Raw genomic sequence first — 27,029 nt, forward strand, 5'->3', positions numbered from 1 at the left:
TAGGGACAACGTTAGGGGTCCTAATACATGGCATAAACAGTATACAAAACGTCACTAACAGTACAGAAGAAAAACTAGATAACTGGGTGATCCTAAAAATCATATACCTATGCCCGTCCAAATACTTCACCAAAAGAGTAAAAAGATTACCTACAGACTGGGAAAAAGTTTTTAACTATGACATTTCTGATCAGCACCTGATATCTAAAATCTACATTATACTGCAAAAACTCAACTTCAAAAAGACAAATAACCCAATTAAAAAATGGGCAAAAGATATGAACAGGCACTTCACTAAAGAAGATATTCATGTAGCTGACAGATACATGAGGAAATGCTCACGATCTTTAGCCATTCTGCCGCCCCTCCCCTCCCCCAGTGCCGTTGAGTCGATTCTGACTCAAAGCGACCATATAGGAAAGAGTAGAACTGCCCCATAGAGCTTCCAAGGAGCACCGGGGGGATTCAATCTGCCGACCCTTTGGTTAGCAGCCGTAGCCCTTAACCGCTATGCCACCAGGATTTCCCATTAGCCATTGTTGTTGTTGTTAGGTGCCACCCAGTCAGTTCCGACTCATAGAGACCCTATGTACAACAGAAAGAAACACTGCCTGGTCCTGAGCCATCCTTACAATCGTTATGATTGAGCTCATTGCAACCACTGTGTCAATCCACCTCATTGAGGGTCTTCCTCTTTTCCGCTGACCCTGTACTCTGGCAAGCATGATGTCCTTCTCCAGGGACTGATCCCTCCTGACAACATGTCCAAAGTATGTAAGACGTAGTCTTGCTGTGCTTGCTTCTAAGGGGCATTCTAGTTGTACTTCTTCTAAGACGGGTTTGTTTGTTCTTTTGGCAGTCCAATATTCTTCGCCAACACCACAATTCAAAGAGGTCAGTTCTTCTTCAGCCGTCCTTGGTCATTGTCCAGCTTTCACACACACATGATGCAATTGAAAATACCATGGCTTGGGTTAGGGACACCTTAGTCTTCAAGGTGACATATTTGCTCTTCATTTTAAAGAGGTCCTTTGCAGCAGATTTACCCAGTGCAATGCGTCTTCTTTTTTTTTTTTTTTGACTGCTGCTTCCACGGCTGTTGATTGTGGATCCAAGTAAAATGAAATCCTTGACAACTTCAATCTTTTCTCTGTTTATCATGATGCTGCTCGTTGACCCAGTTGTGAGGATTTTTGTTTTTTTTATGTTGAGGTGCAATCCATACTGAAAGCTGTGGTCTTTGATATTCATCAGTAGGTGCTTCAAGTCCTCTTCACTTTCAGCAAGCAAGGATTGTCATCTGCGTAACGCAGGTTGTTAATGAGTCTTCCTCCAGTCCTGATTCCCTGTTCTTCTTCATATAGCTCAGCTTCTCGTATTATTTGTTTATCATACAGATTTTTTTTATATACATATTGTTTTGTGACATCGGTTAACATTGGTTAACAACCACACAACTTGTCAACACTCTCCCTTCTCAGCTTTGGGTTCCCTATTACCAGCTTTCCTGTCCACTCCTGCCTTCTAGTCCTTTCCCCTGGGCTCTTGTGCCCTTTTAGGCTGCTTTTGTTTCATGGGCCTGTCCAATCTTTGGCTGAAGAGTGAACCTCAAGAGGGACTTCATTACTGAAGTGAAAGGATGCCTGCAGCTGTACCCTTGGAGTTTCTCCAGTCTCTGTCAGGCCACTAAATTTGTTCTTTTTGGGAGCTGAAATTTTGTTCTATATTTTCCTCCAGCTCTGTCTCGGACCCTCCATTGTGATCCCTGTTAGACCAGTAAGTGGTGGTAGCCGGCAACCATCTAGTTGCACTGGCCTCAGTCTGGCTGGCAGAGGCTGTGGTAGATGTGGTCCATTAGTTCTTTGGACTAATCATTCCCTTGCATCTTTAGTTTTCTTCATTCTCACTTGCTCCCAAAGAGGTGAGACCAGTGGAGTATCTTACATAGCCGCTCACAGTCTTTCAAGGCCCCAGACACTACTCACCAAAGTAGAACACTTTCTTTATAAACTGTGTTATGCCAACTGAGCAAGATGTTCCCTGAGATCATGGTCTCCACAGCCATTAGCCCAGCAATTTGGTCCCTCGGGGAGTTTGGATGTGTCTGTGGAGCTTCCATGACCTTGCCTTGTACCAAGCTCTGCTGGATTCCCCAGTATTGTGTACTGTCTTACCCTTTACCAAAGTTACCACTTATCCACTGTCTATTTAGTGTTTTTCCATTCATACACCTGCCCTCCCTCGTAACATCAAAAATTGTTTATTTTTGTGTGTAAACCTTTTCATGAGTTTTTACAGTAGTGTTCTCATACAATATTTGTCCTTTTGCAATTGACTTATTTCACTCAGCATAATGCCCTCCTGATTCATCATATTATGAGATGCTTCACAGATTCATCCTTGTTCCTTATCTTTGCGTAATACTCCATTGTGTGTATGTACCACAGTTTGTGTATCCATTCATCTGTTGATGGGCAACTAGGTTGTTTCCATCTTTTTGCTACTGTGAACAATACTGCAATGAACATGGGTATGAATATGTCTAAATTCGTCAGACAGTTCTTATTTCTCTAGGATATATTCCTCGGAGTGGGATTGCTGGATTATATGGTATTTCTATTTCTAGCTTTCTAAGGAAGCATCATATTGTTTTCCAAAATGGTTGCATCATTTTGCATTCCCACCAGCAGTTCATAAGAGTTCTTATTTCCCCACAGCCTCTTCAGCGTTTACTTCCTGTGTTTTGATTTGTGCCCGTAATGCTGGAGTGAGATGCTATCTCATTGTGGTTTTGATTTGCATTTCTCTAATGGCTAGTGATTGAGAGCATTTCCTCACGTGTCTCTTGGCCATTTGAATGTCTTCTTTGGTGAAGTGTCTGTTCTTAACCTTTGGCCATTTTTAATTGGATTATTTGTCTTCTTGTTGTACAGGTGTTGGATTTTCTTATAGATTTTAGAGATTAGACTTTTGTCTGATTTGTAATAGCCAATTTTTTTTTTTTTCCCAGTCTGTCGTTTCTCTTTTTACTCTTTTGGTGAAGTCTTTTGATGAGTGTAAGTGTTAATTTTTAGAAGATCCCAGTTATCTAGGTTAGCTTCTGGAGTTTGTGTGTTGTTGGTTGTGGATCGAATCCTGTTAATGCTGTGTATTAGGGCCTCTGGTGTTGATCCTACTTTTTCTTCCATGAACTTCATATTTTTGGCTTTATATTTAGGTCTTCCATTCAGTTTTAGTTAGTTTTTGCATATGGTTTGAGGTACGGATCCTGTTTCATTCTTTTACAGATGAACAACCAGTTTTTCCAGCCATTATTCGTTAAAAAGACTGTCTTTTCCCAATTTGATGGGCTTTGGGGAATTGTTGAAATTTATGTAACCATAGATGTCTGGATTTATATCTGGGTTCTCAGTTCTGTTGCTTTGGTCAATGTATCTGTCATTGTACGAGTACCAGGCTGTTTTGACTACTGTAGCTGTATAGTAAGTTCTGAGGTCAGGCAGTGCAAGCCCTCTTACTTTATTCTTCTTCTTCAGTAGCGCTTTTCTTATCTGGGGCTTTTTCTCTTTCCACATAAAGTTAATGATAAGTTTTTCCATTTCTTTAAAGACTGTTGTTGGTATTTGGATCGAGATTGCATTGTATTTATAAATCAGTTTGGGTAGAATTGTCATTTTCACAATGTTGAGTATAACTATCCATGAGCATGGTATGTTTTTCCATTTATGTAGATCTCTTTTGGTTTCTTGCAGTAGTGCTTTGTAGTTTTCTTTGTATAGGTTCTTTACATCCCTGGTTAGAATTGTTATTAAATGATATTGTTTTCCTAATTTCCTTTTCATCGTTTGTTCTCTTTCTTGTTGTATAGGAATCCAACTGATTTTTGTACACTTATCTTGTATCCTGCTACTTTGCTGACTCTTTCTATTAGTTTCATTAGTTGTCACATGGAGTCTTTTGGGTTTTCTATGTGTAGTATCATATCATACACAACCAGGGACGCTTTAACTTCTTTATTACCAGTTTAGATTCTCTTTATTTCTTTTTTCACCTCTTTATTTCTTTTTTCACCTTATTGTTCTAGCTAAGACTTCCAGCTCAATGTTAAAAAGGAGTGGTGGTAAAGGGCATCCTTGCCTTTTTCCTGTTCTCAAGGAGAAAGTTTTCAGCCTCTCTCCATTAAGAATGATGTTGGTCATTGGTTGGATAGATGCCCTTTATTTTGTTGAGAAATTTTTCTTCTATACCTAGTTTATTCAGGCTTTTTTTTTTTATATAATCAAGAATCGATCTTGCCCTTTGTCGAATGCCTTTTCTGCATCCATTGAGATCATTACATGCTTTTCTTTCCTTTTATTTATGTGGTGGATTATGTTGATTAATTTTCTAGTGTTGAACTATCCTTGCATACTTGGTATGAATCCTACTTGGTCATGGTGTATTATTTTTTGATATGATGCTGAATTCTACCAGCTAGAATTTTGTTGAGAATTTTGACATCTATATTTATGAGAGATATTGGTCTGTAATATCCTTTTTGTGGTGTCTTTGCATTGTTTTGCCATCAGGGCTATGCCGGCTTCATAGAATGAATTTATAAGTATCACTTCCTTTCCTATGTTCTAAAATAGTTTGAGTAGTACTGGCATAAGCTATTCTTTGAATGTTTGGTAGAATTCTCCAGTGAGGACACCTGGGCCAGGGCTTTTTTGGCGGGGAATTTTTGTTGTTGTTGTTTTTACATTTTCAGTCTCTTCTCGTCCAATGCATTTGTTTAGATTTTCAACATTATTTTGTGTTGGTTTGAGTAGGTAGTGTGTTTCTAGAAATTTTTCCATTTCTTCTAGGTTTTCAAATTTGTTGGTGTATAGAGTTTTATAATACTTTTATGATTCTTTTTATTTCAGTTGGGTCTGTTGTAATGTCCTCCTTTTCATTTCTTATTTGGTTATTTGCACCTTCTCCTGTTTTTCTTTTCTCTGTTTGTCCAGTGGTTTGTCAATTTTGTTGACCTTTTTAAGGCATCAACATTTGGTTTTGTTGATTCTTTCTATTGTTTCTTCTATTCTCTATTTCATTTTTTTCTGATCTGATCTTTATTACTCCCTTTCTTCTGGTGGCTGTGGGCTTTTATTTATTTATTATTTATTGTTTCTGCTCTTCTCTTTCTATTTGTTCAAGTTGTGTAGCTAATGTTTTGATTTAGTCCCTTTCTTCTTTTTTGATGTGTGCGTCTATTGCTATAAATTGACCTCTGAGGACTGCCTTGCTGCATCCCAAAGGTTTTGGTATGATGTGTTTTCATTCCTACTTGATTCTAGGAATTTTTTGATTCCATCTCTGATTTCTTCTACTACCTGGTGGTTTAAAAAAAAAAAAAATTAAGCAGGGTGTTATTCAGTTTCCATGTAATTGATTTTTTTTCTTTGCTCTTCCTATTGTTAATTTCTATTTTGATGGCATTGTAGTAAGAAAATATTCTTTGTATTATCTCTATGTTTTGGATTTTTTTCAGGGTTGCTCTCTGGCCCTAGATGTGGTCTATTCTGGAGAACATTCCATGTGCGTTGGAAAAGAATGTGTACTTTTAAGCTTTGTGTGAAGTGTGCTATATATGTCTATAAGGCTGATTATACCCTTTAGCTCTTCTGTATCATTTTTGAGTTTCTTTCTAGATGTTCTGTCCTTTACCAAGAGTGATGTGTTGAAGTCTCCTACTATTATCATGAAATTGTCGATTTGTCTTTTGAGTGCTGTCAGAGTCTATGTATTTTGGAGCTCTGTCATTAGGTGCATAGATGTTTGTTATGGTTAAGTGTTCATGATGGATTGTATCTTTCATCATTATATAGTGTCCTTCTTTGTCTTTTATAGTGGATTTTGTTTTAAAGTCTATTTTATCTGAGATTAGAATGGCCACTCGTGCTCTTTTTTGGTAGTTATTTGCTTGATATATTTTTTTCTATCATTTGATTTTTAATAAATTTACCTCTGTTTCTAAGGTGTGCCTTCTGTAAACAGCATATTGATGGATACTTTTTTGTGCATTCTGTCACTCTGTGTCTTTTTGTGTGCATTTAGGCCATTTACATTCAGTGTAATTATTTATAGGTGTGAGTTTATTGCTATCATTTTGTAGTGCTTCTCTTTGTGGTGCTGAAATTTTCTTTGTTCCACTTACTTTCTTGTGCTGAATTCCTTTTAATTGTGGATTGCTTTTTCATTTCTTTTGTTTTGTAGATTTTTTTTATTGAGACTTTATGTTTTTCTTCTTTATTTTGATGAGTAGGTTTGTTTACTTTCTTTGTGGTTACCTTGAAATTTTCCTTTGTCTTCCTAGATTTGAACCAGTCTACTTTATTATTATTATTATTATTACTCTATCACCTTGCCCTCCTCTTCATTAGAAAGCTCTAACTTACACTGTTTATTCCCTCTTTTAGTATTCTGATGGTGTGTCATTTCAGATTAACCTCTCTGGTTCCCTGTTGCAATTCTTTTGGTTTTAGATAGCCTTTGAGAGTTCATTTCCTATGTTGGCATCTGGCTGGTAGGATCTTGTATCCTAGATTCAGGCTGTGGTCTGATGTTGTTTGTTCCCAGGCTGAAGGACTTCTTTTAATAATTGTTGTAAGTGTGGTTTGGTTTTTACATATTCCTTGATTTCTGTTTATCTGGATGTGTTCTAATTTCACCATCATATTTGAACAAGAGTTATGCAGGATGTATTATTCTTGGTTGGGAAGTTTTTTCTTTCAAGGTTTTATATAAGTCATTCCATTGCATTCTGACCTGTATGGTTTCTGCCGAATAATCAGAGCTTAGCCTTCTTCTTTCTTCTGTGTGTGTGACTTTTTCTTTTTCTCGAGCTGCTCTTAGCATTCTTTCTTTGTATTTGGTTTTAGCAAGTGCAGTTATGATATGTCTTAGTGATTTTCTTTTGGGAACTATCCTATATGGGGTTTGTTGAGCTCCTTGGATGGTTAGCTTTTCATCTTTCACAAATTTAGGGAAGTTTTCTGTCAACAATTCTTCAGTGATCCTCTCTGAGTTTTCCATTTTCTCCCCCTGTTCTGGAACTCTGGTCACTTGCAAATTTTTGTTTTTGATAGTATCCCACATAATTCTCAGGGTTTCTTAATTTTTTCTTCATTGTTTTCTCTGATTTTTCCTCAAATAGAGTTGTATACAAGTGTTTGTCTTCAGTTTCGTGGATCCTGTCTTCCATAGTTTCAAACCTGCTCCTCAGCCCTTCTATGACACTGTCCATTTCTGCAATCTTGTTTATCTTTTGGGTTTCTAATTGTTGTTTTCATATGATTTCTAATTGTGAATTTATTTTGGCATTTTATTCCTGTATTATTTCCTGAATTCTTCCATTTTTTTGTCTGTATTTCCCATGAATTTGTCTATATTTTTCTGTTTTTTTTTTTTTTTTTTGGTCTGCTTTTGCTTCAACTCTTAGATAGCTCTGAATATTAGAGATCTGAATTCCCTGTCAGTTAGTTCTAGTGTCTTTTCTTCTACTGGAAAGTCATCTGGTGTTTTATTTTGGATGCCAGTGGAACCATCCTGTGCTTTTTTTTTTTAAATATGTTTTGATATTGTCTCCTGTCTTTGGGACACTCTGTAGTTATTTTCTTCATTTACTGATTGTAGATCTGTTTGTTTCATTCTGCTTTTTTGTTTTATTTGGTTATGTCAGAGCAGGAGAGCTGTGTGCTCTTTGTTGTTTTCTTGTCTGTTGTCACAATAGTTTTCACCTCCTTGTCCAATGGGCAGGGCCAGTTGCCTGGCTATGGGGCAGCAGGCAAGTTGGGCTGCAGGGGAGGGGTTGGAATGGGTTGTTTGTGGCACTTACTAGGGCCGACAGGGCAGACTGGGAATCAGTGCTGGGCAGGTTCTGGTAGGCTGTGCTTGTGCTGCTCAGGGGTGTGATGTTCATTGCACAGTGCAGGTAGGGAAGAAGGAGGGGGGCAGTTGTGATGTGTGGAGCTAATATGGGTATGGGAAAGAGGAGAGAAAAAGAGGAGCCAAAAACAAACAAGTAAAAAAGAGCACTAAGGGAACTTGCTGTTGGATGGAGAGGTGAGAAACTGAGAAATAAAAAAAAGGGAAAAAGAAAAATATAATAAAGAACTAGATAAAAATTTGGAAAAAAAAGAAAGAGAAGAGAAGCCCCTGGGGTCTTACCAGTGCAGTTGTGAAGACCAGGTAAGTTGTTCCCAGGCTGCTCACTATAGACTGGCTAGAGGGATGTAGTTGTTGTGCAGTGGCAGATATTCAGGAGACAGGAAGAAAAGTAAGTATACAGAGATGAGAACTAAGAATTGAAGAAAGACAGAAAGGAAAAAAGAAAAAAAAAATGCAGCCATGGATCCCACTGATGTGACTGCACAGATTGGACAGGTGGCTCCTAAGCCATGCAGTGCAGCCCAGCTAGAAGGGCTCCCAAGCCATGAAAAGAAAAAGAAAACAAACAAAACAAAGTAAAAAAAAAAAAGCCCCAGAAGTCCCACCAGCATGGTGTCACCAGTTAGGGGAGTGGTTCCCCAGCTGAGCAGTGCTTCAGAGCCTTTCATGAAGAAGCAAAGATGGCACATGGATCCAAGGTGTTTGTGAGAAAGGAAGGAGAAGCAGTGTAAGACACAGAAGAAACCAAAAGAAACAGAAAAAAGCAATACAGGCAACAGTAAAATGGCACTCAGGGAGGCTGCCAGTGTGTTCAGGGTGAAACCAAGCAGCCCGAGGCCAAAGCAGTTGCCTCCTGGCCAAGAGGGGCTGAGGGGAGGGGAAGTAGGGTGGTGGTTAGGAAAGTGTATATTGCTGGTTACTGAGTGCTCTGTCTCCTGCTGGGAACTTCATGAGGCTGCTTTCATATTCCCTGTCTGCTGATCTTCAATGTGGGAGGGGTGAATCCAAGTGGCAGGGAAGCTGCACTTTCTGTCCAGCCAAGCCACTGCTGTCAGCCAGGAAGCACAGAGGTAGAGCAGCAGAAAGAGGATGGGGGATGGGAAAGCGTGTATCACTGGTTATAAGATGCTCTGTCTCCTGGTGGGAGCTCTGTGAAGTTGCTTTCCTGTGCTCCCTATCCATCGATCTCCAATAGGAGTCAAAAATGGAGAATCTATGCTGTGTTAGCTGGTAGGGGACCTCCACACGTATCTCTCCTCACTGTTCTCTGTCAGTTTCTTATTCCATTCGGTGCTTGGCTGAGTCCTTTGTCTCTTCGTTTGACACTTTGGGTTCCAGGATTGACGTTTGTCTCTGGTTTGCTTAGTTTTTGGGGTCTTTGTTGTGAAGGAATGGCATGGTGCTTCTGTCTATGGTGCTATTTTGGCCAGAAGACCTCCCCAATTGGCTTTTAAAGCCACAAAGTTAATAAGTAGAAAAGCATATATTGGACTCCATATATTCTTTCCACTTTACCATACTGCCTCCTTAAAGAGAAAATTTGATAAATATTTTCTTTTTATTTTAAAAGTCAATTTTTTTAAAAAAAATTTATGCACTGTCAAAAACCAAAACAACCCAGATATAGCTAGTATTACAATGCAGTGACATTTATTTTCAGTCTCTTGTCTTTAAATATGAGCTATTTTTTAATGAAATTGGAATTATGCTGTATATATATGTAATTGTGTTTTACTTTTATCTTAGCATTCTGCTTTGAATGCTTTTTTCCCTAAAAGTAACAATTTTCAGAGTCCTTATTTGACTTATTTAGTTTCTCTTCAGCATTTGACATAATTTATCACCCCCTCTTTCTCTATTAGCTGTTATCACGCAATTCACTCTTGGTTTTCCTTTTACCATTTTGAAGGTCCGTTCTCATTCACTCTGTGTTCTCTTATTTTCCATCCATTTCTTATGTGTTGTAGTTCTTCCAGGTTTTATGATTTTTCATCTGTTGTTCTCACTCTACATATCCTCCTTGAGTGACTTTATCCAACATCATGCCTTTAATTGCCAGCTACATATTAGTGAATTCTCAAACCACCTGCTGAGTACTTCCATTTGGATTGTCCTAAAAATTTTGACTCAGGTTTTCTGAAACACAATTCGTCTTCTTCCTTCTTAAAATTTGCCCTTGTCTTCTACATGAATTTTACATTTTTTTATATCATTGAAACATTTTAAGACCTTGCTCCTCTCTCCTTTTCCAGTTTTCTTTCTTGCCATCTATATTCTCCTCTAATTCTCCAGTCTTATTATTCTGCCAACTTCCCTGTATTTTTACACTTTTGTCTTTGAGTAGTCTTTTTCTTTATATAATGCTTTCCTCCCACCAAATTTTTTTCTGATTCATTACTACTCTTATATGTATTCAACTCAAATTTCTCCAATCATTAGATCCTAATACAAATATTACAGTATTCCAAGGCTGAGTTGCATGCTGGTCCTTTCTTTTCACATAATATTCATTTCAGGGATTACAATAATTTGCTGGTATCATGTATTTTTAAAGCATTGTTTAATTTGATGCCCCATTACCGTCGGGCTCTCTTGGACTTTGTCTTATGTACTTTGGACATGTTATCAGAAGGGACCAGTCCCTGGAGAAGGACATGATGCTTGGTAAAGTAGAGGGTCAGTGAAAAAGAGGAAAACCCTCAATGAGATGGACTGACACAGAGCCTGCAATAATGAGCTCAAATATAGGATGTTAGGATGGTGTAGGACAGGGCAGTGTTTCATTCTGTTGTATACAGGGTCACTATGAGTTAGAACTACTCAGCACCTAACAACAACGACATGTCCTACAATTTCATCAATAATCATCTACAATTGCACTTCACAGAGAATAGATACATAGTCCTGTTTTGTGATTAAATGAAGAAATCAATTTATATTGACTTATTTACACTTATATTAAAAGTCTTAATCATAAAGTAATACAGTTTTGCTAACTACTGCTAGAAACATTTAATATTGACCATTTTAATTTTAAATTTATTATTTTGTCTAATATCTCCTAAGAATCATGTAGGGTTGTAGCCTTTAACACATGGGAGCAGATTTCTTTTTACTTAAATTGGTGTAGATATAATTTGTATCCAAATAACTTTGAGAAATTTATTGGGAAGCTATTTTAGTCAAAATTATACATTTCATGATCTCATTATTTAGATTTTTCTGTTGACCATCTGCTTGGTCATGTGTTATGGAAGAGAAACTGAGTATTTTAAGCAAGTACCTCCCGATGTGCTAAGGCAGTCTCAGAATTACTATGTGAGAAAAATCTTGACTTTACTTACAGTGATATTTATGTTTATTTACTGTTAGTTCCAGGTATCTCATGGAGACATTATAGTGTCAAGAGCAGATAGCCTTGTGTGGATCTGATGAATTAGAGCTTAATCAGAGAAATACTCTGCTACTTCCAGCCTGTGGTGGAGAAACATCCCTCAGACAGGATCCAACAAAAGCAATTAATCAAAGTCATCATATAAAGAAATTGTTATTAGAAAGAAGATAGTAAGAGACTGTGCTTGATTTTCCACTGAGTCTTAAAAAAGATTAGTTTACAGTAGGAAGAATTTAAGATCATCGTAAGAAAAACATTGTTTATCAATCTGGTACATTATTTTAAGAAATATTATGGTATAGAAAGTATTAGTGTTTTCAAAAATAAAGTTATCTTAACAATGGACTTTCTAGTGCAGTTTTAAAAACAAAGGAATAGATTAAATGAGCACTTCAGTATTTTTGATATGGATGATTCAGCATTCACATAATTCTACATTTAGGTTTGCAATTAAACATTGCATTGTGGAAGCATAAAACTGTTAAGTCAAATTGTTCTGTTTTCTTGCTATGATGAATTACTTTTATTTTTATTATACGAATAATTCAATTTTGTCCAAATTCTATTCAGCAGAAACCTTATTGTATTGATTTAGAACAGCATTGTGTAGGACAGTGTCTCGTCATCTTGACTGTAAGTAAAGTAACTTGAATTCTAGTAATGTCTTTTCCACTGCACATTTAAATTTTCCTGATTTTTTTGTCTGTATCTTCAAAAACATTAAACTGTATAATTACTAATTTTTTTTTTGTGCTGTGATTCTAATATATGTCAGTAAATTCTCCCACATGCTAATCAAATTTTAAAAATCTCGGTATTTTAGATTTCAAAGCGCTTAAGGGTTAGAAATATATATCTCATTTAGTTCTAAGGACAAACCAATAACATATAGGAATTATCGCCTCACTTTGTAAGGACATAAAAAGTGCTCAGTGTGGTTTAAAACTTGCTCTAAGTCAAAGGACTAGTAAGAAGACAAATCAGTATTTGAACTCATGAAACTTGAAGCATACATATTCCTTTTTCAGTTCATAAAACAAAACCCATACTTTTCGCTTCTTCAAAATCTTGTAGTTTTATTTTACTCTAATATTTTCATTTCTTTAATTGTATACCTTTTATTTCCTATATGAATATTTCATATATGAACAATGTCTTATTGTTATTTATTTCCTATGTAAGTAATTTCATGTCATATAACTTCCCCGTTGTTTTACAAACAATATAAAAATGTCTGTAAGCTACAAAATTTCCAATCATATAAATTGTTCATCATGCCTTCATTACTGCCTGGTTGATTATTCATGAGGGTTTATCTTAAGAGGTGCAGGGAAGCCCTGGGATGTCCCCTTTATTTTTGCTTTTTAACTACATCTATAAAAAGCTCAGAGCCTGGTGGCACAGCGGTTAAGAGCTCTGCTGCTGAATAAAACATTGGCAATTAAAATCCACTGTTGGCTCCTTGGAAATCCTATGGGGCAGTTCTACTCTGTCCTATAGGCTTGCTATGAGACAGAATAGACTCGAGGGCAGTGGGTTTGGGTTTTTGTTTTTTCTTTCTTTCTTTTTTGGTATAAGAAGCTCACAGGGAGCTCTGGTGGCACAATGGTTAAATGCCCAGCTGCTAACCCAACAACTGCTCTAAGGGAGAAAGATTTGGCAGTCTGCTTCTGTGAAAGCTAAGCCTTGGAATCCCTATGTGCTCACTATGAGTTGGAACCAACTCGACAGCAGTGAGAATAAGCATTCTGAAAAGATCTAAAGATACAATGTTTCAAAAAAGGATGTATTTAGTTTGAAATGTATTATTTTTTTTTCACAAATACATGTACCTTACTTGCTGTCCCTTATTTAAAAATGATAATTCTATGGTAAGCAAGTCCATAAATCAGCAATGTGATTTCTTGAGCTAATTTTCATATCATTAGCCATACTTGACTATGATATTGAATATTTTAATGATTTAGTATGCATCCTGCATATAGAATTCCTGAGTGGTGTAAACAGTTAAGGCACTCAGCTGTTAGCTGAAAGTTCGGCTGTTCACATCGACCCAGAGATGGCACAGAAGAAAGACCTGGTGATCTACTTTTGAAAAAAACAGCCACTGAAAACCCTTCAGAGCACAGTTCTACTCTGTCACACTGGGGTTGCCATGAGTTAGAATCTACTCAAGGGTAACTAACCCATTGCTATTGAGTCAATTCTGACTACTAGCTACCTTATAGGACAGAGTAGAACTGTCCCATTGTTTCAAAGGAGCGGCTGGTGGATTCGAATTGCAGACCTTTTGGTTAGTAGCTGAGCTCTTAACCACTGTACCACCAGGGTTCTAGTATTCTGTATATGCAAAATCTTGTAGAAGCCTGTGAAAACATTTAGAATTGAACCACAAATTATTGTCCATGTATGTTTTAAACTACCACTCAATTAAAACAGGTGAACATTCTACATGTATGCATTTGGTGCAGTTGATTGTAGACCCTCAAAATCAATGTTCTTAATCAAAATTAATTTATTATAAGTAGTCTAGCTCAAATCTTGAATATGTTTGTGGTTTTTCCCATATACTACATTTTTCTTTTTGGAACATCAACCATATTGTTAAGCTGTTTAAAATCATGCATGGGATGTAAAACCACAAAATATGGCCGGCTCTAATTAAATATACAAAACAATCACTGATGTTTCAGAAAAAGTGAGGGTAAGAATTTTACCTAGGTCACATTGCAAACTGTTGTTTTCTCATTATGGGTTCTTAAATGAAAAATATATGACACTTTATTAGGATGCATTTTGAGCACTTTAATGTTTACCAATCCTTTAGGGATTATATGTTATATGCATAATTGAAGACTATAAAAACAATCTTTGAAACTGAGAATTTCATTTAGATTGTGAATTACTTTTGTAAAGATGTATTTTCCTCACAACACTTTCCAAAATTATTCAGTGATTATTAGTTTTTAATTTGTTATTTTCTGAGAATAATTTTAAAAACCTTCTGTTTTAAAAACAATAAAATAAATTCTCTTTTGGAACAAGGGATATGCTAAAATTAACTAATTAAATCCTTAGTCTCTTCTCAGGGAAATAGGGAAATAAGGCATATTTCTCCAGTCCCTAGAGAAGGACATCATGTTTAGTCGATAAAGTAGAGGATGAATGAAAAAGAAGACCATTAAGATGAATTGACACAGTGGCTACAATGATGAACTCAAACATAGAAAAAATTATGAAGACGGCACCACTGTAAGTTGAAACTGGATGGCACATAACAGCAACATTTAGTAAACAAAAATAAGGCTGCCTATAAATGCATTTGTTAGGTAGTTGTTTCAGAGTTCATTACACAGCAAATTGAGGACTCTTATTTTTGGTAATATTTCCAGCAGACAGCAGCTTCAATTTCTATGTGAAGTTTTATATTGTTAGTCTTCATAAACACTATTTACTTTACCTGCTCCAATAGAACATCCTAAAAGCTCATAAAATATGCATTCTCAAAAGATAATAGACTACATTGTCTTCTTATGGTATTTCCTTTTCAAATTGTGGTAAGCCAGAAGCTCAGGAAATATTGGGATGACATTAAAAAAAAAAGACATTAGTCTGCTATATTTTAGCCAGTGTAAGATATTTTTAAAAATGATAAAATGTCAATAGGTCAAATTAAGAAGGTCAAAAGAAAAGAAAAGCCAGTAATATTGACCAAATGCTTTATATTTCTTTTTGAAATACAGGTTTATTTTAAAAGTCAAAAATGTGCGTTGCATAAAGTATTGAAAGAAAAATAAATATTCCTTTGCCTTTTTACAATGTGCCTTCTAAGAGTTCTCTGAAATATAATTCTTTTGTGGTAAAACAGCTATTATGTGCCTCTACTAAAAGAAAATGTTGAATACATTAACCTACACTTATATTTTAAAAAGTGAATGAACAATTGAGCGCCAAACTTGACACTATAGAAGAAAAGCATTGGAAGTGGGAGGTGGCAGTTTGCAGCTGTGCATTAGCACTTATGAGCCACTGAGGTAACATTTCCTGTGCTGGAAGAGGTCATTTACTAAACAGATTGTGAACAGAAAGAACAAATACATACCCCAAATGTAAGCCATTATTCTCTCCTTATAATTTTTTTTTTTTTTATAATTAGGACCAAGCACAGTTTAAACATATCTCAACTACTTACAGTTTTCTTTTACTATTGAATGTTTTTGTTTGTTTTAAAAACATTCATCTTTACTGCCTTGATGTAACATTTTTATTTCAGTAGGTAAGTAAAGAATGTCACATATTGAGCTTAATCAGGAATAAGAAGGCATTTTTATGTAGTGTAGACTTAAATAACATTCTAAGAGTCATGAATAGAGTGTGAAATGTTACAAATTAGAAAAGTTTGTAGAAATCAAATTTACAGATTTTAGGATAACTTCTCTTTGAATAATGACAAAATATATATTAATGTATTTTTATTTTTCATCTCCACCAAAAAAAAAAAAAAAACTGAATCTCAATACTCTCCAGTAATGTTGAACATAATATTTTGTCATCATTTACTAAACAAGAATATAATTTTGGGTTTTACACAGATTTTTAAAAGACTAAATCAAAAGAAGGAATGCTTTTATGCCAAGGTAGAAACTTATTTCTTGCTATAAGCTTACCTCTATGATAATCAGAGAGGGTAGAAATAATCTTGAGAATATTTCTTGGCAACCAATTATCTAAAAACATAGAAAAACATTTTTATGCAATAGTTTCCTCTATTACTTTGAATTGCTGTCTGCCTTAATATTTCATTTCCATGTGAATGAACTTTGAGCATATCAAAATGCTAATCAGTTGTCAGTGTAATGCAGTATTCTATGCAGAATTCACTTTTGCAGGGGCAAACAGAATCACCTTCACAACTTAGAATAGCATGTTCTTCCTAACTGGCAGATTATATCTGCCATTTCCTAGTGGCACACAACTGGTTATAAATAACCTGTGTGGATATTTCATTTGATCACTGAGCCTTCCATATGTGTGTATGTGTGTGTATTTAAATGATATAGGTGAAATATTATTTTTCAAAATAAACCTGCTTCTATTAGACCCTTTGGAAAGAATTTGGAAGTTGTTTGATGATTTCAGTGGTCTTATGATTTCTCCTTGTACATATATGTATAATACACCAGACTTTTAAACTGTGAAAGCTAAGAGATATGAATAGTTTGATTTTATATTCAAAATATTTGTCTGAGCACCAAGAACAGAAGTTGTATTAAATGAATTACTATTTCCTGGTGGTGTAGTGGGGTAATGGTTAAGTGCTATGGCTGCTAACCAGAGGGTTGGCAGTTCAAATCTGCCAGGCACTCCTTGGAAACTCTATGGGGCAGATCTACTCTGTCCTATAGGGTCATTATGAGTTGGAGTCAACTTGACAGCACTGGGTTTGTTTTTTTTTTTGGTTTATTTAAGATAAAAAGATATTTCTTAGTTCATCCTATTTAATGTTCGCTGCTTGCAGTAATTTTATCCTCTTTTATCAATTATTGTGTTTCTTTTTTGATACTAAAGTATATTTATATTTGACGGAGAAAAACTAAAAATTAAGACCCATAATAACTTAACTATATTCATTGCTAAAGACAATCCATTTTTAAGTTTGATTTATATTGTATGTACAATTTTCATACAATAAAAGGATTTTTTTTAAGTCATTACTATTTTTGTGTCAACTCGATAGTATAATATTCTATCACATAAATGTATATGTACTTTATTAGGAATTCTGCTACTATTAAAATGTGAGTGGTTTCTAATTTTTTTCCTATTTTCAATAGCTCCGTAATGGCCATCTTTATTCATATGTTTTGCTCTGCACATTTCATCTTTTTTTAAGCAATTAATTATTGATATAAAACTACTAGGTTAAGATTCCTGGAATTTCAATGCTCTGGATGCATAATAACAATATGTACAAAGTCCTTCCCTAGTTATAGGTCCACTAAGTTCATGGAAAAGTCTGTCATTGTAAATATTCATAACAAATAAATTTTGTTTTAATTGTCACTAAATTGATAGAAATTACATCCCTTGATTCCTAATGAGGCTGATTATTTTGCAGTGTTTAAAATCCATTTATCTTAAATGTGACAAGTCTCTTTATATTTTCTGCTATTATTTTCATGAGAGTGGTGCAGGACCAGGCAACATTGTGTTCTGTTTTACATGGGGTCACTATGAGTAGGAACTGACATGACTGTACCAAACAAAAATGACACAGTTTTAATTCATATGTCATGACAATAATAAATTATAAATTTTGTTTTTTCATTTGTGAAAATAAATTTGTGTTTTCTGTTTGACATTCAATATTTTCTGGATGTTTTCCATGTGCATTTGTTTACATGTGTATTTTCCAATTTCTTGATGTTCTATTTGCAATTTGACTTTTTTTTTATATAATTTTCTTCCTGATTGGCAGGATATTATTTCCCCAATTAGAATTAGGAATTTACATAAATTTTCTTCCTCTTAAGTTTCTATTTATTCATTTATCTAGCTATTCTACAAATACTTCTTGAGTGTTTATTATGTCAAGCAATGTGCTAGATATCAGAGAGTAAAAAAGAATCCTAAAACCTAGGATATAACCTACAAAATAGTGTGAAAGGTGTAGTGAAATAAATATGAACAGTGTATAAACAGGAGCATACAGAAAGAGATACTTAGTTGAAAGTAGAGAGAGTGAGAAAGCACTTATAAAAGTAAATAACTACTGCAAAAGTCCTTAAAGATGAGCAGAAATTAACCTGGGATAGAATACAGACATTCCAGGTAGATGGAACAATGTTTAGGTGCAGCCAAAGTTGCTCAAGAAAAAACATCTCATTCCCTTAAATTTTATGAGTGGACTTCTTAGAAGAGAGAGAGGTATAGAACACTGTGAGAAATAAGACTGCAGGAGAAAGAAAAGTCAGATCCTAAAGGACATCACATGTCAAATGATGGAGTTTGGACTTTGTCTTTAGGCAGTGGGAACATTACTCAGGCTTCAATGTGGAAAAAGACATCATAGAGCAATGACTAATGAAAGCATGACAATCTAGAAGGCTATCAAAACTCAGGCTCGAGTACTATTCATATCATAATAAACAAATGAACTCATTGGAGCCACAGTTTCTCATTTAAAATGGGGAAAATAGTACCAATAACAAAATTATGTCATAATGATTAAATGAGATATCTTTGAATAATTCAAATTAAAGTTGGGCATAGAATTGGCACTCAATAAATGGAAGAAGTTATTATGGGTTAAGAAATTAACTATAAATAAGTCTTAATTTCAATGCCTGGAAAAATAATAACTTTTCTACTCTACACATATTTAGGATAATTTTATCATTGCCTAAATACTATCTTTTTAACCTGACATATGGAAATCTCAGTCTAGAAGACTCACAAGTGAGTTCTGGTTGTGCAGGTTTTAAAGCAGCTCAGCTATAAAAGGTCAGTGGTTGGAACTGACCACCCACTCTTCAAAAGAAAGAAGCAACAGCCTGCTTTCCTAAATATTTACAGTTTTGGAAACACAATGGGGTAGTTCTACTCTATTCTACAGGGTCACTATGAGTTGGAACAAAGTTAATATGAACTGTTTTATATTATTTTACATTCACCAAATCGGAGCCCTGGTGGAACAGTGGTTAAGAGCTCAGTGGCTAACCCAAAGATCTGCAGTTCAAATCCACTAGCTGCTCTTTAGAAACCCTATGAGGGCAGTTCTACACTGTCCTACAGGGTCACAGTGACTCAGAATTGACTTTAACGGCAATGGGTTTGGCTTTTTTTGGGTTTTATTCACCAAATTACTCCTTCTTCCCCCTCAATGAATGATAACATTCCATTAAAGAAGAACCAAAGAGCCATCTTGAAATCTTTAGAATTCACTGGTTTTCACATTCTCATATGCAAACCATCATCAGATGTTGTCCATTTTCATTCTAACTAGATTTTATGCATTTTATTTTCTGTTCATTGCTAAACTGTGTTTCCCCTCCCCCTCCCCCAAATTTGGGTGTTGGTAGTTTTTGAAAAGTAGATTTTGAAAGTGTTAACTTTAATTAAATAACATTTAGGTTTGGGTATTTTAATTGCTATCACTGATACTTGGCCAGGTTTCTTCACTGATGTCTCATATTTATTCTGCTTAGGAACCTCTGTTTTATTGTTTTGCTTTTTGCTTCTCTGTGTGTTCTCTTCTCTCCTAAAATTTCCATTTCATTAATATTGAAACATGTACTCATGTCTGTTTTCTTTTTGCTAATTATCTTAATATTTTTCTGTTTCTGAAATAAATTCTAATGCCAACTGTCTAAATCACTGTTTGTCAAATAGTATCTAATGTGTTATTCACTGCCTATTGCACTGTACAATGAGTTTTTCAACTGAAACTACTCTTTTCTGATCCAACATGACAGGAAAAAATATATCACAAATTTTGTATACTCATTTCTCTAACTCTTTCTTCTGTTTCACAAATGAATTTGTTAGTTTCATAGCATGATGCAATTTTTTTAAAACATTTTATTTTCTTATTTCAGAATTCTACTGATATTTCTATATTTTCTAGTCTTCAAAAAAGTGGTCTATGTTTGTATATTGTTATGGTTTGTATTGAATTCTATGTGAGTTTTAATATATATTCTCCAACATAAAAATAGCAATCAGAATTTATCAAGGTTTTTGGCCAGATTAGGGATTTTTTTTTTTTTTTTGTCTATTGTTGTTAGGTGCCATCAAGTGTTGTTAGGTGGTGTTGTTAGGTGCTGACTCATAGTGATTGACAGACACTGTGTCAATTCAGCTCATTGAAGGTCTTCTCTCTTTGGCTGAACCTCTACTTTACCAACCATGATGTCCTTTTCCAGGGACTGGTCCCTCCTCAAACATGTCCAACATGAGACAAATTCTTGACAATCTTGTTTCTAAGGAGAGTTTTGGCTGTACTTCTTCTAAGATAGATTTGTTTGCTCTTCTGAAAGTCCATAATACATTCGATATTCTTCACCAACTCACAATTCAAACACATCAATTCTTCTTCAATCTTCCTTATTTATTGTCTAGCTCATCTGTCAGTTTGTCGTACTGTGGTGGCTTGCATGTTGCTGTGATGCTCGAAACTATGCCACTGGTATTTCAACTATCAGCAGGATCACCCATGGTGGACAGGTTTCAGTGGAGCTTCCAGACTAAGACAGACTAGGAAGAAGGAACTGGCAGTCTACTTGTGAAAAAAAATTGGCCCGAAAAAAATTTATGAATAACAGCAGAACATTGTCTGATATAGTGTGTGGAAGATGAGCCCCTCAGGTTGGAAGGCACTCAAAATACTACTGGGAAGACCTGCCTCCCCAAAGTAAAGTCAACCTTAATAACGTGGTTGGAGTCAAGCTTTCGGGACCTTCATTTGCTGATGTGGCATGACTCAAAATGAGAAGAAACAGCTGTAAACATCCATTAATAATCAGAAAATAAAATGTACAGAGTATGAATCTAGGAGAATTGGGAGCAGTCAAAAATAAAATGGAAAACATAAACATTGATACCCTAAGAATTAGTGAGCTGCCATGGACTATTATTGCCCATTTTGAACCTGATTATCATATGGCCTGCTATGCAGGGAATGACAAATTGAAAAGAAATGGCATTGGGTTGGAGCCAAGATAGCGGAATAGACAGACTCTTCCGGCGAGCCATCTTTACAAAAAAGACCTGAAAAAACAAGTGAAACGAGTATATTTATGACAGGCTAGGAGCTCTGAGCATCAAAAGCAAGCTTACAAAATGAACTGAGGGGCAGGGGGAGGAAGAGACCATTCGGAAGCAGAGAGGAGGTATCAGACCTGAATTGCAGGGAGCCCTCAGACACCATTCCTGGGAGTGGCATCTGCAGGCTGGTACTAGGGTCTGGCCGCAGTTTCCTCAGGAAGAAGCAGTCAGCCACAGAGCCTACTCACACCTCCGGAACATAAGAAGAACGGAGCTGTCAGCAAAGGCTAAGTACTTGCATATAATTTAACGCACCACCCCACCCACAAGCCAGCTTCAGCAGCTGAATTCCCTGGGCCTGACAGGCACTGTTGAGTGCCTACAGCCATCCTCCCAGGCTTGGAGAAGGAAAACATTTGGATTTGGGGGAAAAGATAATTTGCCAGCTCCACTAACTGGGGGAGCTCACGACAAAAGCCACTTCTGACCAGGCATAAACAGTCTGTGGACTTTGACCACCTATCCCCTCTGCATGGACCTGGGTGGACCTATTTCAGGAGAATAGGCCCTTGTTGGCAGGCTCCAGCCATTTCAGCTGTGCAGTACAGAGGTGGGTGTTTGATGTTTGACATTGCTTTGCCTATTAAACAGGGTCCTCACCTACCCACATCAGGGGCCTAATGACTGGTAGCTCCACTCAGGTCACCCAGCCACCCGTAACATGGGTCCAAGGATAACAGTACCTCTCAGTCTTTACAACCAAAAACATTGGGTGCCCGTGGTCCATCTGCAGAACCCTCACCTGCACACTGTGGGGAACACGGAAGTGCTTTCCCCAGAGACACTCGGGAGGTTAGTTCTCAACCCCCTGCCTTGTTCACAGCATGACCCCCTGCTGCAACCAGATACCAGTACTTACACCAATCACCCCTGCCCCTCAAAGACTGTAGGACAGAGCCTGTACCACACACTGGATGATCAGCTACCTGGACACCTGAGCTGAATTCATACAAGAAAACTGAATGGACTCCTAGACTGATATATCTGATAACAGCTCTAACCATCTAGGGACAGGATATAAGAGCTCCAAAGGTGAAAATAATCCAGCTAGCTCACTCAGGCAACCCATCTGGGCATATCAAAACAAAACAAAGCAAGAAAAGCATAAACTAATACAATAACTTACAGATGGCTTGGAGACAACAGTCAATATCAAGTCACATAAAGAAACAGAACATGATCACCTCAAAAAGCTCTCAAGACAAAGAATCCAGGAATCTTCTAGGTGGAAGTGCATTCCTGGAATTACCAGAGAGGTAGAATACTAAAGATTCATATACAGAACCCTTCAAGACATCAGAAGGAAATGAGGAAATATGCAGAATGAGCCAAGGAATACACAGGAAAAGCAACCGAAGATTAGAAAGATTGTTCAGGAAAATAACAAAAAATTTATTAAGCTGGAAAAATCCATGGACAGACAGCAATCAGAAATTCAGAAGATTAACAATAAAATTAGAGAAGTAGACAACTCAATAGCAAATCAAATGAGCAGAATTGAGCAAGTAGAAGCCAGAATTTCTGAACTTGAAGATAAATCACTTGGCACTAATACATTTGAAGAAAAATCAGATAAAAGATTTTTAAAAAGTGAAGAAACGTTAAGAATCATGTAGGACTCAAACAAGAGAAATAACCTATGAGGGATTGGAGTACCAGAACAGGGAAGGATAATAGAAAATACAGAAGGAATTGTTGAAGATTTGTTGGCAGAAAACTTCCCTAATATCGTGAAAGATTGGAAGATCTCTATCCAAGATGCTCATAGAACTCCACATACGGTAAGTGTTAAAAGAAAGTCACCAAGACATATTATAATCAAACGTGCCAAAACCAAAGATAAAGAGAGAATTTTCAGAGCAGCTAGGGATAAAGGAAAGGTCATCTACAAAGAAGAACCAATAAGAATAAGCTCGGACTACTTGGCAGAAACCATGCAGGCAAGAAGGCAACGGGATGCCTTATTTAAAAAATTGAAGGACAAAAATTGCCTGGCAAAAATCATATATCCAGCAAAACTATCTCTTAAATATGAAGGTGAAATTAGGGCATTTCCAGATAAACAGAAGTTTAGGGAATTCGTAAAAACCTAACCAAAACTACAAGAAATACTAAAGGGAGTTCTTTGGTTAGAAAATCAATAACATCAGCTATCAACCGATGACTAGAACACTGGGCAGAGCAATCAGGAATCAAGCCAGACAGGGACAACCAAAAAACAAAGCAAGATTTAAACAACAAAAACAAAAGGCTCAAAACAAGGTACCAGAGATGTTATTATATGAAAGAAGACAACATTAAACAATAAAGATGGACTCATAGACCTTCCATATGGAGAGGAAGATATGAAGATACAAAGAAATAAAAGTTAGGTATAAATTTAGAAAAACGGGTAAATAATAAGGTAACCACAAAGGAGACAAACTATTCTATTCATCAAAACAAAATACAAGAAAAAAATAGAGACTCAGCAGAAACAAAACCAACAACAATGACTATGAGGAAAGGACAATATAAAAACACAATCTACTCAGCACATAAAATCAAGTGGGAAAAAGAAACTGTCAACAACACACAAAAAAAGACATCAAAATGATACCACTAAATTCATACCTATCCACAATTACCCTGAATGTTAGTGGAATAAATGCACCAAGAGACAGAGAGTGACAGAATGGGTTAAAAAACAAGATCCTTCTATATGCTGCCTACAAGAGACACACCTTAGACTTACAGACACAAGCAAACTAAAACTCAAAGGATGGAAAAAAAAATATCACGCAAACAACAATCAAAAAAGAGCAAAAGTGGCAATATTAAGTTCTGATAAAATAGCCTTTAAAGTTAAATCCATCAGAAAGGATAAGGAAGGACACTATATAAGGATTAAAGGGACAATATACCAAGAAGGTATAACCATATTAAACATTTATGCACCCAACGACAGGGCTGCAAGATACACAGAACAAATTCTATCAGCATTGAAAAGTGAGATAGACAGCTCCACGATAATAGTAGGAGACTTCAACACACCACTTTCAGTGAAGGACAGAACATCCAGAAAGGAGCTCAGTAAAGACACGGAAGATCTAAGTGCCACAATCCACCAACTTGACCTCGTAGACATATACAGAACACTCCACCCAACAGTAACCAACTATACTTTCTTTTCTAGTGCACATGGAACATTCTCTAGAATAGACCACATATTAGGTCATAAAGCAAGCCTTAGCACAATCCAAAACATTGAAATATTACAAAGCATCTTCTCTGACCATAAGGCCATGAAAGTGGAAATCAATAACAGGAAAATCAGAGAACAGAAATCAAACACTTGTAAATTGAACAATACCCTGCTCAAAAAAAACTGGATTACACAAGACATTAAGGGTGGAATGAAGAAATTCATAGACTCCAATGAGAATGAAAACACTTCCTATCAGAACCTTTGGGACACAGCAAAAGCAGGGCTCAGAGGTCAATTTATATCAATAAATGAACACATCCAAAAAGAAGAAAGGGCCCAAATCTAAGAATTATCCCCACATCTTGAGCAAATAGAGAACAACAAAAGAAACCCACAGGCACCAGAAGAAAACAAATAATAAAAATTAGAGCTGAAATAAATGAAAAAAAAAAAAATGAAATAGAAAAGAGAAAAACAATAGAAAGAATTAACAAAACCAAAAGCTGGTTCTTTGAAAAAAATAACAAAATTGATAAAACATTGGCCTAACTGACAAAAGAAAAACAGGAGAGGAAGCAAATAACCCAAATAAGAAATGAGATGGGTGATGTTACAACAGACCCAACTGAAATTAAAAGAATCATATCAGATTACTATGAAAAGCTGTACTCTTACAAATTTGAAAATCTAGAAGAAATGGATGATTTCCTAGAAACATGCTACCTACCTAAACTAACACAAACAGAGTTGGAACAACTAAATAAACCCATAACAAAAGAAGAGATTGAAAAGGTAATCAAAAACTCCCAACAAAAAAAAGGCCTGCCTGAAAGGCTTTACTAAAGGTATTTCAAAGCTTAGGAAAGGACATATTACTTCCAAACTCATTCTGTGAAGCCAGCATATCCCTGATACCAAAACCAGGTAAAGACACCACAAAGAAGGGAAACTACAGAACTCTATCCCTCATGAACTTAGATGCAAAAATCCTCAACAAAATTCTAGCAAATAGAATTCAATAACATATCAAAAAAAATAATTCACCATAATCAAGTGGGATTCATACCAGGTATGCAGGGATGGTTCAAAACTAGAAAAACAATTAATGTAATCCACCACATAAATAAAACAAAAGACAAGAAACACATGATTTTATCAATTGATGTAGAAAAGGCATTTGACAAAGTTCAACAACCATTCATGACAAAAACTCTCAGCAAAATAGGAATAGAAAGAAAATTCCTCAACATAATGAAGGGCATTTATACAAAGCCAACAGCCAATATAATCCTAAATCAAGAGAGCCTGAAAGCATTCCCCTTGAGATCGGGAACCAGACAAGGATGCCCTTTATCACCACTCTTATTCAACATTGTGCTGGAAGTCCTAGCCAGAGCAATTAGGTAGACAAAGAAATTAAGTGCATCCAGATTGGCAAGAAAAAATTAAAATTATCTCTTTTTGCAGATGACATTATATTATACACAGAAAACCCTTAGGAATCCTCAAGAAAACTACTGAAACTAATAGGAGAGTTCAGCAGAGTATCAGGATACAAGATAAAAAAAAATAAACATACAAAAATCAGTTGGATTCCTCTACACCAACAAAAAGAACATCGAAGAGGAAATCACCAAATCAATACCATTTACAGTAGCCCCCAAGAAGAAAAAAATACTCAGGAATAAATCTTACCAGAGATGTAAAAGGATTATACAAAGAAAAGTACAAGACAGTTCTGCAAGAAACCAAAAGAGACCTACGTAAGTGGAAAAACATACCTTGCTCATGGATAGGAAGACTTAACTTCGTAAAAATATCTATTCTACCAAAAGATTGAATGCAATTCCGACACAAACTCCAATGACATTCTTTATTGAGATGGAGAAATAAATCACCAACTTCATATAGAAGGGAAAGAGGCCCCGGATAAGTAAAGCATTACTGAAAAAGAAGAACAAAGTGGGAGGCCTTACTCTACCTGATTTTAGAACCTATTATACCGCCACAGTAGTCAACAGCCTGGCACTGGTACAATTCCACTGGTACAATATCCAATGAGCAGTTGATATTTGACAAAGCCCCCAAAACAGTTAAATGGGGAATACAGTCTTTTTATCAAATGGTGCTTGCATAACTGGATATCCATCTGCAAAAAAATGAAACAAGACCCATACCTCACTCCATGCACCAAAATGAACTCAAAATGGATCAAAGACCTAAATCTAAAATGATAAAGATCATGGAAGAAGAAATAGGGACAATGTTAGGAGCCCTAATACATGGCATAAACAGTATACAGACCATTACTAACGATGTAGAAGAAAAACTAGATAACTGTGAGCTCCTAAAAATCAAACACCTATGCTCATTCAAAGACCTCACCAAAAGAGTGAAAATATTACCTACAGACTGGGAAAAAGTTTTTAGGTATGATGTTTCTGATCAATGCCTGATCCCTAAAATCTACATAATACTGCAAAAACTCAACTGCAAAGAGACAAATAACCAGTTAAAAAATGGGCAAAAAATATGAACAGAAACTTCACTAAAGAAGACATTCAGATAGTTAACAGATATACGAGGAAATGCTCATGATCATTAGCCATTAGACAAGTGAAAATCAAAACTCTAATGAGATACCATCTCACTCCAACAAAGCTGGCATTAATCCAAAAAACACAAAATGATAAATGTTGGAGAGGCTGT

The sequence above is a fragment of the Elephas maximus genome, chromosome 23, assembly GCF_024166365.1.
Source record: "Elephas maximus indicus isolate mEleMax1 chromosome 23, mEleMax1 primary haplotype, whole genome shotgun sequence".
Classification (NCBI taxonomy): domain Eukaryota; kingdom Metazoa; phylum Chordata; class Mammalia; order Proboscidea; family Elephantidae; genus Elephas; species Elephas maximus.